Source organism: Balaenoptera ricei, chromosome 11 (genome assembly GCF_028023285.1).
Source record: "Balaenoptera ricei isolate mBalRic1 chromosome 11, mBalRic1.hap2, whole genome shotgun sequence".
In the NCBI taxonomy this organism is placed as follows: Eukaryota; Metazoa; Chordata; class Mammalia; order Artiodactyla; family Balaenopteridae; genus Balaenoptera; species Balaenoptera ricei.
In genome coordinates, this window is record NC_082649.1 from 71,052,834 (window position 1) to 71,067,799 (window position 14,966).

The following is a 14,966-nucleotide window of genomic DNA, read 5'->3' on the forward strand; positions in this document are numbered from 1 at the left end:
TCTTACCTTATAGAAAAAAAGAGCAGTTTTCTCCCTCAAGGACATACTAATGATTTTCAACAAAATGATGGAAAATAAAACACTGCATTTATGAGCATTTCCCTGTGCCTTTTATCAGAAACATTCCTACAAGTTACTATTGCAAAACGCAGTACATTTTGTTTTAGAATATAATCATGACCTCTAAAAATCTTCTCCTGTTAAGAATTTTTACTTATAACTTGAAATAGCAGAAAAATCTAGAATTGACAAGAAGAAAAAAAGGTAACTCCTAAGAATTAAGAGTGATTTAAAATTGCATCGGGGGACTTCTCTGATGCTGCAGTGCTTAAGAATCTGCCTGCCAATGCAGGGGACACGGGTTTGAGCCCTGGTCCGGGAAGATCCCACGTGCTTATGGAGCAATTAAGCCCGTGCGCCACGACTACTGAGTTTGTGCTGTGGAGCCTGTGAGCCACAACTACTGACCCTGCGTGCCGCAACTACAGAAGCCTGCGCGCCTAGAGCCCGTGCTCCGCAACAAGAGAAGCCACTGCAGTGAGAAGCTCGCGTACCGCAACGAAGAGTAGCCCCCACTCGCTGCAACTAGAGAAAACCCGCGTGCAGCAACGAAGACCCAACACAGCCAAAAATAAAATTTTAAAAAAATAATTTTTTTTAATTTACAAAATAAAATTGCATCGGGACTTCCCTGGTGGTCCAGTGGTTAAGAATATGTGCTTCCACTGCAGGGGGCATGGGTTCGATCCCTGGTCAGGGAGCTAGGATCCCACATGCCACATGTGCAGAAAAAAATAAAATAAAATAAAAAATAAAATTGCATCAATTTTGTTACATTCTACGAAATGATTACAACTGCATATATTACTGTTAGCTCTTGTTTTTTCTTTTGCCAAAATGCTCTCACACTTTCATTACTATTAGATAATAATCAGTTAATTGATAGTTTCAATTACTTTAAGAAAGAACATGGCTTATTTATGCAGCATCGTTTTCTTTAAAAACAGTCTTGAGATCAGGGAGGAAGACAGCTGACTCGTTGCGCCAGGCATTGTGTGATATAATACCTCATCCATTCCACCACCCTTTGAAATAGTCCCATTCTAAACAACAAGGTCCTAATGTATAGCACAAGGAACTATACTGAATATCCTGTGATAAACCATAATGGAAAAGAATATAAAAAAAGAATGTATATATGTGTACGACTGAGTCACTTTGCTGTATAGCAGAGACTGGCACAACATTGTAAACCAACTATACTTCAATAAAAAAATAAAATAAAAAATCTAATATATGGTAAAAAAATAATAAAAAAGTAAAAAAAGAAAAAAAGAAATAGTCCCATTCTAAAGGCCAGGAAATAAGGTTTATTTTATTTTTGGCTGCACTGGGTCTTCGTTGCTGCACACGGGCTTTCTTCTAGTTGCGGCGAGCAGGGGCTACTCTTCATTGCGGTGCGTGGGCTTCTCATTGCGGTGGCTTCTCGTTGCAGAGCACAGGGTCTAGGCGTGAGGGCTTCAGTAGTTGTGGCACACGGGCTTCAGTAGTTGTGGCTCCTGGGCTCTAGAGTACAGGCTTGGTAGTTGTGGCGCATGGGCTTAGTTGCTCCGCGGCATGTGGGATCTTCCCAGACTAGGGCTCGAACCCGTGTCCCCTGCACTGGCAGGCAGATTCTTAACCACTGTGCCACCAGGGAAGCCCCTATCAGTCTTTCATTTCTTTTTATTACTAGATAATATTCTACTGTATGGGTATATCACATTTGACTCACCCATTCATCAGTTGATGGACATTTTAGTTGTTTCCACTTTTTGGCTGTTATACATAATGCTGCTGTGAGCTTTCATGTACAAGTTTTTGTGTATAATATTTTCATTTCCCTTGGGTATATACCTAGGAGTGGAATTGCTGGGTCATGTGGTAACTCTATGTTTACCTTTTTGAGAAACCGCCAAACTGTTTTCCAAAGTTGTTGCACCATTTTACATTCCCACCAGCAATGTGTGGTGGTTCCAGTTTCTCCACATCCTTGCCAACACTTGCTAGTCTCTCTCTCTCTCTCCTGATTATAGCCATTTTTGTGGCTTTAATTGGGGAAATAGAAATTAAAATACAGTGAGATGCCATTATGCACTCATATGCAAATGTTGATATTTTAAAATCCAAATGTAGGGAGTGAGTAGGTGGAGGTCTATTATTTTTTGTAGGACTCAAATATGGTTTTGGCTTTTTTTTTAATGATTTTGTTGAGGTGACAAATTGCTTTACGTTGCTTTATGCTCTCATTTTGAGGCTCCTCTAGCTTCATAATTTCTCTCTGCTGTATTGAAGTTTATGCTAGCTGTGTCTTTATTCATTCACTCCATCAACACTCATTGAGGGGGCCTGTCTGTTTCTAAGGAACCAGTCCCGAGAGCGCCTAGGACACCTGATTTTGTGATGAGAATAAAGAATACGATAAAATAGCCGAACAATTAGAAGGCAGACTAGCTATGTTGTTGTTCCTCAGAGCTTTTTACAGAGGAATACCTGTTACCAGTGACAGCTCTTAGATGTATTTTTTATTTATTGTTAGCTGATTCACTGGGTGGTGTTTCTGAAAACATTCTAAGAAGTGACTTGTTTTCTTTCCTGAATTGGGGCTTTAGAATATGCAGGAAAATGTCTAAGAGGAAATGATAGAAAATGAGGAAATCTATTTTGGTAAAGCTTATGTGTAAAGATTTTGTTTTGAATGGAACTTAGTATGGGGAAGACAGAACTTAGGTTTTGGATTTGGCTGTCATTTACTAGTTGTGTAGCTTTGGGAAAGTTAAATGATTTCTCTTTATGCTAAGTTATACTAAGTTAAGCCAATCACAAAAGATCACATATTATATATCATTTATACAAAATGTCTAGAATAGGCAGATCTAGAGAGAGAGAAAGTAGATTACCGGTTGCCTTAGGCTGAGGAAGCAAGGAAGTAGGGATAAAGAGTAACTGCTAACAGGTACAAAGTTTCTTTTTGGAATAATGAAAATCTTCTAAAATTAGATTATGGGGACTTCCCTGGTGGCACAGTGGTTAAGACTCCACGCTCCCAATGCAGGGGGCCCAGGTTCGATCCCTGGTCAGGGAAATAGATCCCACATATTGCAACTAAGAGTTTGCATGCTGCAACTAAGAGTTCAAATGCCACAACTAAAATATCCCACATGCCTCAACTAAAAAGATCCCGCATGCCGCAATTAAAGACCCCACATGCCGCAACTAAGACCCAACGCGGCCAAGTAAATAAATAAATAAATTTTTTTAAAAAACTAATAAAAATAAAATTTGATCATAAAGATGGTTTCCACAACTCTGGAAATATACTAAAAATCACTGAATTGTTTACTTTGAATAAGTGGTAAACTTCATGATAAGTAAATCAAATCTCAATAAAGCTATTTTTAAAATAAAAGAAAAAGGGGCTTCCCTGGTGGCGCAGTGGTTAAGAATCTGCCCCCGCTCACAGCAACTAGAGAAAGCCCACGTGCAGCAATGAAGACCCAATGCAGCCAAAAAATAATTAATTAATTAATTTAAAAAAGAACAGAGGCATCAAACTATTTAAAAAAATAAAATAAGAGAAAAAGTAAAGCCTACAATTGTTTGTTTTTCAATATTCTGCATCAAATGGCAATGTATGCAGTGGGGGAAGACTTATTTCATCAAAAACAATGTAACTGGGCTTCCCTGGTGGCGCAGTGGTTTAGAATCTGCCTGCCAATGCAGGGGACACGGGTTCGAGCCCTGGTCCAGGAAGATCCCACATGCCGCAGAGCAACTAAACCCGTGCGCCACAACTACTGAGCCTGTGCTCTAGAGCCCACGAGCCACAACTACTGAGCCCATGCACCACAACTACTGAAGCCCGTGTGCCTAGAGCCCGTGCTCTGCAACAAGAGAAGCCACCGCAATGAGAAGCCCGTGCACCACAAAGAAGAGTAGCCCACACTCACCACAACTAGAGAAAGCCCACGTGCAGCAATGAAGACTCAACTCAGTCAAAAAAAATAAATAAAAAAATTAGAAACAAACAAACAACTGTTTTTCTTTTATTTAGACTGCTGTCTTTTTAGCACCCTACTTTTAGCAGTAAAAGAAAAGAAAATACAGGGCTTTCTAAGATCCAGAACACAGTCATTAATAATAACTAAAGGACAAAGGAAGAACAATCATTAGAGCTTTAAGTTCACACTCCTACCTCCAAAGTAGGAGCGATTTGCTCACTCACTATCAGACACCACGGGCCCCCGTGAGTTCTAGTAATCATACAATCACAGCCTTAATCTTGATCGTCCCAGTGCCAGCCTGAGGCCACAGACATGTCAGTCTGGCTGAGTTCGGGATGAGCTTATATCCAACATTTAAAGCAGACAATGTCCAACGTTCCCAAAGTGGCTGTCCCGTCTCACACCCCACCAGCAGTGAACCAAGATTCCATGGCTCCACAAACTCATTTCCCAGTGAGATTTTTTAATTTTTGCAAACCTAGCGAGTGTAGAACGGTATCTCACTGTGTTCTGATTTGCATTTCCCCAATTAAAGTAAGGTTGAACACCTTTTTTTAACATCTACTGACCACTGGATTTCCTCTTTTGGGAAGTGCCTGCTCAAGTCATTTTTCCATTGGGCTGTCTTTTTTACCTATTGATTTGAAAGAGCTCTTTATATATTCTGATAGTTATATATGATTATAATTAATGTTCCTACTCTGTGGCTAATTTTTTTACTCTATGGTATCTGTTGATAACACTTTTAATTTTAACGTAGTCACATTTAACAACCTTTTCTTTGTAGTTAGTGCTTTTTCGTTTTCTTTCTCTCTTTCTCTTTTTTTTTCTCTCTTTCTTTCTGGCTGTGTTGGGTCTTCATTGCTGCAGGCGGGCTTTCTCTGTTTGTGGTGAGTAGGGGTTACTCTCTGTTGCAGTGCACAGGCTTCTCATTGCAGTGGCCTCTCTTGTTGCAGAGCACGGGCGCTAGGCGCGCGGGCTTCGGTAGTTGCGGCACACGGGCCCTAGGGCGTGTGGGTTTCAGCAGTTGTGGCATGTGGGCTCAGTAGTTGTGGCTCACAGGCTCTAGAGCTCAAGCTCAGTAGTTGTGGTGCATGGGCTTAGTTGCTCCGCGGCATGTGGGATCTTCCTGGACCAGGGATCAAACCCGTGTCCCCTGCATTGGCAGGCAGATTCTTAACCACTGTGCCATCAGGGAAGTCCCCAGTTAGTGCTTTCTGCACCTTGTTTTAAAAAATTCTTCCCCACCCTGAAGTCACAATGATCTTCTCTTATTATTATTACCTAAAATTTTTTAAATTATGCCTCTACATTCAGTTCCTTAATCCATCAGCTACAAGGGAAAGATTCAATTTCATTTTTTTCCCCTACGTGCAAAACTGATTATTGGGAACTAGATCTGATCCCAGTAACTAGACTCAACCACTGAGCAAAATAGGAAACTAACAAGATCCTTCTTTTGTTGAGGACCTACTATTCCAGCTAGGAGTATTTTACATACCTTATACAAATATGCAATAATTCTGTGAAGTACACTGCTACTATTCCCATCTTACAAATGAAAAAACTGAAGCTAAGAAACAAGTCCAAGGTGTTAAAAGATAAAGATGGGATCCACATCTGTCTCATCTAATGCCCGTGTTCTTTTTACCATACCACACTGTTTTAGGTAAGAATTTGACCTCTGGATAAAAGAGGAAACGTTTTCATTTGAGGATGCAGTAGTCACTTTACTCTCCAGGTCTGCTAATAAAATGATGCTTACTTTATTTTAATAGTCAGGGAACAGATATTTATTGAGTGCCTATTACCTGCCAGGTATTGTTCCCTACTCTGGGGATCAAGTGATAAACAAAACAAAGTCCCTATCCTCTTGAGGGCTTACGTCTAACCTGCTCATAAGCAGTCTCCCATGTCCCTTCTGCATGACCCAGTCTTACACACTTAATAAAGAAATACTTCCTCAAAAGCTGAGCAATAGGACTGCAACATGTTGCACTGTTAAGTTTAAGGCTGAACTTAAATAGCAACTTGGAGAAATTTCACCATTTCACACAGACAGAACGCCATGAAAGAAAGCATCGCCATGCCTCTTCCCTTCTCCTGTAGCTTATACTTTCACTTTTCAAAAAACATTAGCAATATTTCCAAATTACCTTAACAAAATGAGCATGACTTCTTGTAAGAAAAATGAGCATACATCTTGTCCTATTTCTTAACCCTTTTCTTTCCCTCTTTAAAAAGATGCATGTCTATGTACAATAAGCAGTAATAAACTTCTGCTTAATTTCTTTACTACAAATGGGATGTCTATGCATATTCAGAAAATAGAAGAATTCAAGAACTAGGAGAGGGACTTCCCTGGCGGTCCAGTGATTAAGACTCCACACTTCCACATCATGGGGCATGGGTTCGATCCCTGGTCAGGGAACTAAGATCCCACATGCCGCGTGGCGTGGCCAAAAATAAAAAAATTTTAAAAATAAAGAACTAGGAGAGAAAAAAAGGTAACTATGCAGAGAAATGCGAGAGGCCAAGAACTACCTTTATTTTCCCATCACCTGCTTGCATCTGTTTCCATCTTTCAGACAAAGGAAACGCCCTTTCCAGAGGCTCTAGATTCCACCCCTTTCACCCACTTAATAATATAACACCATCAGTTATTCCTTCTGTACTACATTTCCACAGGATTAGTCACATCAGAGGAACATACAAACACGCTCTAATGCTGCCATCTCAATAATCAAAGAAAACCTCTCCTGACCCCGTCATGCCCTCTAAGAACTTCTCCATTTCTCTGCTTTCCCTTCACAGTAAGAAGTCTCATCTCAGAAGCTTGTCTACATGTGCCATTTCCTCACTTCCTCCCCAATCTGGCTAGTCTATCCTAACACACTGACATTACTCTTGGCCAGATCACCATTGACCTTTCAATCACCAAATCCAATGGTTTCCTCTCTGGTCTCACCAGGCACCCCCATCTATACAGTAAACTCCTCAAAGCATTTTCTCCTCTCAGCTACTGTGACACTACTGTCCTGGTTTTCCTTCTTCCTCTCTGTCCAATCCATCTCACTCTCTTTTGCTGGCTCCTCCAGAATCACACAAACTCTAAATCTTGGAATTCCTCAGAGCTGAGTGCTGAGCTCTCTTTTTCCCGTATACATCCAACATTCTCTTCCTGGGCGATATCATGCAAATTCATGGCACTTGCTCCCTGAGCTCCAGACACATATGTCCAACTACTCATTTGGAATCTCCATTTCAATATTGCACAGGCAAGCAAAACAGAACTCTAATTTGCTTCTAAACCCAACCCTCCCCAGGCTTCCCCATCTCAGTGATAAACAACCAAACAAGCCAAAAACTTAGAAACCATGGTCAATGGCTCAATCGCCCTCACTCCGTCCATTAGCAAATCCTACTGAGTCTACTGTGACCATATATCTTGAAATTAACCACTTCTCTCCATTTTCACTATCATCCTAATCCAAGCCACCTGGACTATTGCAGTAGCCTCCAAACTGCCTCTCCTTTCACACTTGGAAGTCTCTTCTCTACACAGCAGATAGAAATCTTTTTAAAGGCAAAACAGAGGGAATTCCCTGGTGGTACAGTGGTTAGGACTCCACGCTTCCACTGCAGAGGGCACGGGTTCAATCCCTGGTTGGGAACTAAGATCCCGCAAGCCATGAGGCACAGCTAGAAAAAAAAAAAAAAAAAAGCAAAACAGATCCTGTCACAATCGTACTTAAAGCCTTTCAGTAACTTCCTAGGTAATAAACTCCAAACTCCTTACCAGGATCTACAAGGCCTTGGAAGGTCTGGTCCCTACTTACCACTCCATCTTCCTTCCAATCACTCCCTCTGTTGGTTCCTAATTCACCTCAGACTCTTTCCTAAGTACTATCCCCTTGCCCAAAGTGCTCCTCACACAGCTGCTTCTCACCCTTCACGTCATAAGTCTAAAAGTCACCAGCACAGAAAGATTTTTTCTTGTCACCCTATTGAGCATGTCCTCATCTTATTCTCTAACATATCACTCAGCCTACCAGCCAAGTACTTATCACAAATACTAGCTTCTATTTATTTCCTTACTAGTTTATTATCTCCCTACTTTCCCAAAATACAAGCTTCCCTCTGTTTGGGTTGTACATGCAGTGCCAATAAATATTTGTAGAATGAGTGGCACAAAGAAGAAATAAATCAAGGACAGAGGAAGGAGAGAAAAGAAGGGAAGAAAAGAAAACATTTCCCATCTATAGCCAGGTTTCCACCAGAGTTTTATAGTACAGATTTTTCCATACTGTAAGTGAAAGTAGAGGTTCGTTGTCGGCTAAGTTGACCCTAACAGTAATATTCTATACATAACTTAACCTATTTGTAAAGTACAGCTCTAGCAGCGATCTGTTTATTTTATACTCAGTGCATTTCTATTGAAAGATCAAATTATCGCTTCTCTACAACTAGTCTCAGCAGTTACTAGTACACACTTAAATTTGCCAATGTAAATGAGGAGAAAATTTTGCTTAAAACATAATGCCAAGAGGAGAAAAAGATAATTATAAAATGTAAGTGCTTTATGCCTAAATGCATTAGAAAAATGCCTCTAAAAGAGCAAAATGTTAATGAGGGGTGATCGGTAACCGAGATACACTGTTATTACCTCTTCGTTTGCGTATGTTTAAAATTTCCCATAATAAAAAGTTAAATAAGAGTAAATGCCTCTAAGAAGTCAAAAGTAAGTAAGTATCTCTGGGTCACAGCTATTTTCCTAGCTCAAGTGCGCTCTGTTGCCCTCTGGAGACTTAATTTAAATGAATTGATGACAGTTTCTAAAGGTGTTTTCGTAAGACATGGGCTCCTTGGGAGTGTCTGCGGGCCCTTCCACCGTCTAGGTGTCACAGACTTCCAGCCCAGCCTCCTTTCTATGAGAGTCTCCAACAACCACAGCTCAAAAACAGAGCAACTTTAGGGGAGGAATAAAATTGTTTAAAAGGAGTAAGTAGTGGAAGCATGAAGAAAGGGAAAATAAATGATTTTTGCTTAAACTTAAACAGAACATTTTTTTCCTAGAATTTTGATGAGGCAATATTTCTCTAAAGCGCACTTCAGATTCTGAAAGGGACTTACAGAAGACTAAATGCAAATCTGCCAGAGGCCAGTATCCCCAGCCAAAATGGCCCTCCTCCTCCATGACTCCAACATTTCAAAATGTTGCTGCTGTCAGTGGTAGAGATGCTGCTGTGAAGGCCTCATTTATTAGGTGGCACAGAGAACAGAAGAATGTAAGCTGCTCTGGCAGTAGTTAATTTTTTTGCTATAGAAATACTCTGGTCTATGGGAAAACAAAAATCATAGCAGTTTATTTTCAGTTTGTTTAGACTGAAGAAAATAATCCTATTAGGAAAGTAAGGGACTGCAGCTAGTCACAATTTTAAGACTGATTTTATCCTTACAAGTGAATCCATGAACATAATGAGATGGATCCAAACTGGCACATGAAAGATCCATTTATTTAGTTTACAAGTAGAAAAGGATCATCGTTTAAGAAAAATAATTAGCATTACAGAAATCCAAAATAACCTGATGAAAGAAATAAGCTAGTACTTGAACATAAATTATTTAATTCACCAAAAACAGGATAAATTATTCCCTGAAGATAACTTTTAACATTAAAAGCCCTTAGAATTTCAGATTTAAGGAAAAAAGCAAAGATGTGAATTTCATAAATAAATTACAGTAGAATTCTAAATCTGTAAATGTAATCACTGCATAGGATTTCATTTTGTCTTTCTTTTTTGGGGGGTAGGTGGAAGAAGTATTTTTTGATCTATCAGTGACAGACCTCACATCCAAGAAACAGACATTCAACCTAAATCCCTAGGCCAATTTTAATTGGGGCCTAGAGAAGCAGGGAAGTAGGCAACAGAAGTCCCACTAATTCCTACCATTTCCACTATGATCTCCCTCCACATCTTGAGAGATTTAAATGTTGCCATCCCTAATCAAAAATAAGCTTATCAGTAATAGATTCATGTCATAAATATTGACGAGCACTGAACATGAATATAGTTTGCAATCAAGTATATTTAGACCTTGGTATCCTTGTTCATAAGCGAGAAAAGGAGCAACAAGATGCTGACAATGTGTCTTGGGGGGTGTGGGGGAGGTGAGAATGATCTGAACAGCAAAGGGAGGAGCACTCAATCAGAGGTACCATAAATACAAGCCTGTCACATCTTAGACCAATAACTGATAGCAGGGCTCTGAGTAAGGACTACAATCAGATTAGGAGAGGCCAGTATGATCTTGTAGGTGACAGAGATCTAATCTGGGACACAATTGGGCCTAAACACAAATTTACTGAACTCACGGAAATGAGCACTTAATCACACTAAGAGATCACGGCCACAGTGAAGATATGTTTCCTGTCGTGTTCCATTTCGAGAGGCTGAGTTCAGTTTTGTGGTTCAACACATGGATGTGACTAGGCTAAGTTGGAATTTAATTCTTAGCTTTCTAATGTTTCACTCATGATCTCAGATCTTACCCTTGCTATTAATTTAGTCTGTCCTACATCTAAGTTTATCTCTACATATGAATTAAATAAATACCACCTGTGCTGGACAGTTTATGTTGGTACTCAGCCCCATGTTTACCCTTCTAGACTCTCCCTGAATCATCAGGTGTGAATCCGCATCGCCAGCCCCCCTTGTCAGTTGTGCTCTCACTCCACTCTGGCAGCAGCCCTGGCAGGCATACAGGTTCCTGCTTGGCGGTTAGTGAACTCCTGCAGTATAGGTGAAAAATGGTGGTGTGTGGGCTCCACGCAATACCACCTTCCCCTTTGCTCCTCCAGCCCTTCCTTTTGTATCCAATTCCTAGAATCATACCCCCCTTTTTTTAATTGACATATAGCTGATTTACAATGTTGTATCAATCTCTGCAGTACAGCAAAGTGACTCAGTTATACACATAGAATTATATGCCCTTTTGATTGAAGCACCTAGGAGTGGTTTCCTGACTAGACATTGTCTGATAGCCTACCAAATTCAGAATTTATATAATTCACAAACCAGGGTGGGGAGCTATGCTATAAAATATTCATTCATCCATTCAGTCAACAACTTCTTACTGAGCACCTACTGTAGGCAAGACCCTGTTCTAGGTGCTGGAGATACAACATAGACAAAAATCCCTGTCGTCAAAGAGCTAACATTCAAGTGGAGGAGAGAGATAATACACAGGCTAGAGGAGTAAAATACACAGTGTTAGACAATAAATGCTAAGGAGAAAAAAAATAATCAGGGGCAGGGATATGAAATTTTGCAGGAGGTTAAAATTTTCTTTTTTTTAAATTGAGGTATAGTTGATTTACAAAATTAGGTAATAAGGGACTTCCCTGGTGGCGCAGTGGTTAAGAATCCACCTGCCAATGCAGGGGACATGGGTTCGATCCCTGTCCAGGAAGATCCCACATGCCAAGGAGCAACTAAGCCCATGCAACAACTACTGCACTTATGCTCTACAGCCCGCAAGCTACAACTACTGAGCCCGTGTGCCACAACTACTGAAGCCCACACGCCTACAGCTCGTGCTCCGCAACAAGAGAAGCCACCGCAATGAGAAGCTCTCGCACTGCAAGGAAGAGTAGCCCCCACTCGCTGCAACTAGAGAAAACACACGCACAGCAACGAAGACCCAACGCAGCCAAAAATAAATAAATAATAAATAAATTTACAAAAAAAAAAAATTAGGTAATAAGTTTCAGGTGTACAACATGGTGATTCACAATTTTTAAAGGTTATACTCCATTTATAGTTATTAAAATATTGGCTCTATTCCCTGCGCTGGACAATATATCCTCGTAGCTTATTTATTTTATACATAGTAGTTTGTACCTCTCTTAATCCCCTACCCCTATCTTGCCCCACTCCCTACTGGTAACCACTAGTTTGTTCTCTATATCTGAGAGTCTGTTTCTTTTTTGTTACATTCACTAGTTTGTTTTATTTTTTAGATTCCACATATAAGTGATATCATACAGTATTTGTCTTTCTCTGACTGACTGACTTATTTCACTGAGCGTAATACCAGGAGGGTTGAAATTTTAATCACACAGGTCACTGAGGTGATTTTGGGGGAAAGACCCCAAGGAAGCAAGAGAGCTAGTCATGCACATATCTCCAGGAAGGCATTCCTGGCAGAGGAAACAACACGTGCAAAGGCCATCAGGTGGGAACCCCCTGGGCTTTCTGGAGAGCAGATAATGGGGAGGAAGTCTGAGAGGTGGGAAGGCTAAGCCATGGAGCCTTGTGGGATATGACAAAGACTTGAGTGAAAGCAGGAAATTCTGAGCAGAGGAGTGACATCATCTGACTTACCTGTTAACAGAATCTCACTGTGTCAAGGGTAGCCTGGAGGAAGCAAGGGCAGAAGGAGGGGAATCAGTTAGGGGGCTACTGTAATAATCCAAATGAGACTGGATGATAGCTAAGACGAAAAATAATGACAGTGAGGATGCTCAGCAAATTCTGAATATATCTTGAACTCCTATGTGGTCATTAAAAAGTCGGGGGCTGGTCCCTGAATCTTGCTGAAATCCACAACAATAGAAATTTCTAGGGCTTCCCTGGTGGCGCAGTGGTTGAGAGTCCGCCTGCCAATGCAGGGGACACTGGTTCGAGCCCTGGTCCGGGAAGATCCCACATGCCGCGGAGCAACTAAGCCCGTGCGCCACAACTACTGAGCCTGTGCTCTAGAGCTGGTGAGCCACAACTACTGAGCCTGCATGCCACAACTACTGAAGCCCGCGCGCTTAGAGCCCGTCCTCCGCAACAAGAGAAGCCACCACAATGAGAAGCCCGCACACCACAATGAAGAGTAGCCCCCCCGGCAACTAGAGAAAGCCCACGCACAGCAACGAAGACCCAACGCAGCCAAAAGTTAATTAATTAGTTATAAATAAATAAAATTGATGATGCAGTTAACTGTACCCTCCTAGGGCATAAAAGTTATAAAAAAAAAATTTCTATCTGACTCCTACCAGGTGAGAATATAATTAGCCAAAGAAAATGTAATAATTGCAAATTAACTTCCTACAATATTCAATATATGGAAAAATTAATGCATAACATGCCAGGGTTATAAAAATTTTAATAAATCAAAACAGCAAATGAGTCACATATAAGCACTCAGCATAATAACCTCCCTCAGCAATTAAACAGCAAATTAGGGGAACTCAACAGACAACAAAGTAAAAAGTTTGGGGCCCATTTAGGATATACTGTAATCTTGCCAAGCTGCATGCTTATGGACACAAGTTAAAAGAGTTTCCCCTCCATCCCCATGTCCTGACTGCTGCTCACTCCAGTTCCAGGCAGGTCCCAATGAGCCTGCCTTCAGTTTCAGATACAACAGCCCAAGATCACTGTAGCTAGTTCTTTGCTTCTTCTGGTACTCTCAGAGAGGGAAAGTTGGTGGGAACCTCACCAAAGTTAAACAGCTTTAGGAGGAAGCAGCACTAAAGATAAAGGCTTGGAAAGGGATTTGAAAAGGAGAAGTTCAGGATTCTTTTCTTATTTTGCACTGGACCTTTTCTCCATTAAAAACTGAAATGTCGGGCTTCCCTGGTGGCGCAGTGGTTGAGAATCTGCCTGCCAATGCAGGGGACACGGGTTCGAGCCCTGGTCTGGGAGGATCCCACATGCCGCGGAGCAACTGGGCCCGTGAGCCACAACTACTGAGCCTGCGTGTCTGGAGCCTGTGCTCCGCAACAAGAGAGGCCGCGATAGTGAGAGGCCCACGCATCGCGATGAAGAGTGGCCCCCACTTGCCACAACTAGAGAAAGCCCTCGCACAGAAACGAAGACCCAACACAGCCAAAAATAAATAAATTAATAATTTTAAAAAAAGCACAAATATTTAAAAAAAAAAAAAAACCTGAAATGTCTTAAGTCTGAGAAAGTCTTACACTAATAATATATGAGTTAAGTATTCAAAGATTACTCACTCCCTGACCTTTACTCCCACAAACATTATTCCAAAAAAACCATTTCTCAAAATAACACCCTACAAAAATGTTAGCCCCTCCTCCCAGCCCTGTCAAAGTATCTTCCATAGGAGGCACTTTGTACCTTTCTGACAGCACTTAAACACTAGCTATTTTGTATCGTATCTTATCCTGGTACTATAAGCTTCTCAAGGGCAGGGAATTTACTCAACTTTGTATTCCCTAAACTCCTGGCACCACCGCTTTATAAAGTCTGCTGAATAAATTTCTATGTCAACAGATCATGGTACCTCCAATTCAGTAGAGAGGAAAAATCTACAACTTTCTAATGCAGCAATAACGTTCCTGCCTCCAGGGAGGGGTAATGTCATTCTCACAAGAGAAGGAAATTCAGTGCCCACCACCTCGAGGTGCCTCAAGGTCAGCACTGCTGACAGTCCTGGTGTGCACACTGACCAATCGGGAGTGCCTTTTTCACCTGAGAGGGCGTTAAAGCAGAGCTCCTGTGTGAATTTATTAGGCATTATCCACAGGCAATTCGCTTGCTCTACAGTCCTCTTCAAATCCTCTGACGTTAAAACAAGGCTTCAAACCATTGTTTCTTCCACCTGTTCTTTAAACACTGAACGGTCCACCTTGCCAGGCTGCCCTGTTGTTTACAATGCTTTTCACATTACAAGGAACTTGACTAAATCTAATTGCCGATTTCTATACTTCTTTTTCTGAGCTCACTTTTTTCTTTAATTATTTATTTATTTATTTATTTTTGGCTGCATTGGGTCTTCGTTGCTGCATGTGGGCTTTCTCTAGTTGCGGCAAGCGGGGGCTACTCTTTGTTGTGGTGTGCAGGCTTCTCATTGTGGTGGCTTCTCTTGTTGTGGAGCAGGGGCTCTAGGCGCACAGGCTTC

General features: G+C 41.1%; 1 protein-coding gene across 8 annotated transcripts in view; it reads right to left on the reverse strand.

Moving 5' to 3' along the window:
* SFMBT1 (Scm like with four mbt domains 1) overlaps positions 1-14,966 on the reverse strand; it is a 135,765-nt gene that overhangs the window by 106,235 nt on the left and 14,564 nt on the right. The window contains exon 2 of one of the 8 annotated variants that reach the window (XM_059939912.1): positions 12,431-12,463. The exons of the other annotated variants lie outside the window; for them this stretch is intronic. The gene's annotated coding sequence lies outside the window, so the exon portion shown is untranslated. The remainder of the gene's footprint in view (positions 1-12,430; positions 12,464-14,966) is intronic. 8 annotated transcript variants of the gene reach the window in all.